Source organism: Protobothrops mucrosquamatus, unplaced genomic scaffold, assembly GCF_001527695.2.
Source record: "Protobothrops mucrosquamatus isolate PMUCROS unplaced genomic scaffold, P.Mucros_1.0 scaffold4154, whole genome shotgun sequence".
Lineage (NCBI taxonomy): Eukaryota > Metazoa > Chordata > Lepidosauria > Squamata > Viperidae > Protobothrops > Protobothrops mucrosquamatus.
Genome location: NW_015390080.1, coordinates 17,778 through 20,294, shown reverse-complemented (window position 1 = coordinate 20,294; position 2,517 = coordinate 17,778). Strand labels below are relative to the sequence as shown.

The 2,517-nt window shown below is 50.1% G+C and overlaps 1 protein-coding gene across 1 annotated transcript in view; it reads right to left on the bottom strand.

The window, feature by feature from the left end:
- Nucleotides 1-340, bottom strand: part of LOC107298633 (cathepsin L1) — a 12,010-nt gene extending 11,670 nt beyond the window's left edge. The window contains exon 1 of the mRNA XM_015828011.1: nt 224-340. The gene's annotated coding sequence lies outside the window, so the exon portion shown is untranslated. The remainder of the gene's footprint in view (nt 1-223) is intronic.
- Between the last annotated feature and the right edge of the window lie 2,177 nt (nt 341-2,517).

Genomic DNA, 2,517 nt, shown 5'->3' with positions numbered 1-2,517 from the left:
GGCGCCCGAAAGGCTGAGAGATGAATCCGGTGCGAAAGACGCGCCACCCGACACTCGCGGGCACCCCCACCCCGTTTTCAGAACCCAAATCCCGCGGCCAGGACCAAGAATTCCAGGAACGCTGCTGCTGCTGCTGGAGACGAACGTCTCTCGGTCTCCTTCCTTTTCCCCAGAAACGCTGCAAACCCCTCGCTGGCTTTCCAGGCTTTCCGGCCGGCCTTACCTGTAAACAGCGACCGGAAACCCTTCGTCGTCCTTCTGACTGGCTCCGGGCCGGGGTCTTCAGTCTAAAAGTCTCTTCGGCCTGAAGCGGCCCGGCCCCTTTCGCGCGCAGATTGGCCGGCAAGGCGCGAGGGTGGAGCCAGGACTAAGCCGCGAAGGAGCGTGACTCCCGATCCCGTGATGCCGGAGGTACTCAGACCTGTTGGGGATGGGGAGGAGGGGGGGGGGGGAGATGTTGGGACGTGACCGGGGGAAAAAGCTCTGGTGTCCTGGGGCTTCTGGGAAAGAAAAATCAGCTGAAGGGGCGGCATTTCTCTCCCCCCGCCCAAAAAAAACCAGCTGAATCTCAGCCCTCCCTCTGGAAACTCCAACGATAAAAGCTGACCTTGCTGAGCAAATGATGGAAAACATCTTTGTGCCTCCCTCCCCCCCCCGTAGAGTTCAGACCATTTCCTCCTCGCGGCGTACGTAGAGATGCTAACTCAGTGTTTCTCAACCTTGACCATTTTAAGGCATGTGGACTTCAACTCCCAGAATTCCACAGCCAGCAATGCTGGCTGTGGAATTCTGGGAGTTGAAGTCCACATGCCTTAAAATGGACAAGGTTGAGAAACACTGTAAAAAACTAAGCAGCTCCTTTCTCAAGCCCTTGGCTTCCTAGGCTGCGACGGGAGGGGCTTGGGAGTCCGACGAAATTTTACCGGGCCGCAGCGCTTCCCGCTTTTACTTCGTCTTTATGTTCATACCAAACGATCACCACTTATGGATATCACCACTTACACAGAAACCGGGGAGATGGCTTGTTTCCTCTTAGTTTCTGGCTCTGGAAGGGTGCAGTCGGACTATACACGTTCTATATGTCTGTTAACAGCTTCTCTGATGAGATCCGATGACAACCTAGGACAGGGGTAGGCCACCTTGGCCCTTTTATGACTCGTGGACTTCAACTCCCAGAATTCCTGAGCCAGCCATGCTGAGGAGAAAGGGAGAGGCTTCCATGCTGAGTTCCCCCATGCTGGCTCAGGAATTCTGGGAGTTGAAGTCCACCAGTCATAAAAGAGCCCAGGTTGCCTACCCCTGTCCTAAGTCCTTCTGTTCTAAGCAGTGAGCCTCCTAGACCAGGGGTAGGCAACCTTGGCAACTTTAAGACTCGTGGACTTCCAACTCCCAGAATTCCTGAGCCAGCATGGGGGAACTATGGCCCCCTCATGACTCGTGGACTTCAACTCCCAGAATTCCTGAGCCAGCATGGCTCAGCATGGAAGCTTCTCCCTTTCCCCGCAGCGTGGCTGGCTCAGGAATTCTGGGAGTTGAAGTCCACGAGTCATAAAAGAGCCAAGGTTGCCTACCCCTAACCTAGGATCTCAAATCCTATAATGCGGTTTTTAATGTGGAGGGTTGCGGGTCATTCATAAGGGAAGAAAAGAAGGTGCTGGGTCCCCTCCCCCTCCTCTTGAGTGGAAAGCTACTTCATATGACAAAGTTTGCAAGCTCTGGGTCTGATCCCTTAAATACAGTAATGTCAACTTTTGGAACCCAGAAAGTGCCCACCTCATCACCCACCCTTGGACCCACTGAGAGGATCCATTAAACCCTGGCTCAGTTCCCAGGCTTTGGGTTACATTGAATGATGGTTCTGTTTTTTTAAGCAGGTTACTCTGAAATGGTATATTTTGGGGTTTTACTGTAATTTGAAAGATTGTGTATGTTATACACTTCATAAGCAACCATATGCAGGAACAAAATCTATTTATTTATTTATTTATTTAATTTATTAAATTTATATACCGCCCTATCTCCCTTGCGGGACTCAGGGCGGTGAACAGGCGATACTAAAAACCACGATAATAAATAAATAGTTTCTGTTTTAAAATCGAATTAAATAATAGGCCTGTTCTAAAAAAACACCCATACAAAAACCCCCCACTGAAACATAATCAAACTACGCCAGGCCGGCCGCACGGAATAGATGGGCCTTCAGGGCTCGGCGAAAAAGGCGCAGGTCCGCAACTATACGTAGGTCGGGGGGTAGGTCATTCCAGAGGGCAGGAGCTGCCACAGAGAAGGCTCTCCCCCTGGGGGTCGCCAGCCGGCATTGTTAATGTTAATGTTAATGTTAATTTAATTTGTATACCGCCCTTCTCCCGTAGGACTCAGGGCGGTTCACAGCATATTAAAAACACAAATACAATATACAAGATACAAAGAAAATCATACAAAAATACACAAAATAACCCCACTAAAACCTAATTAAAAGCCAAATATTGATTGCTGTGTTCCCATTAAAATTACTTT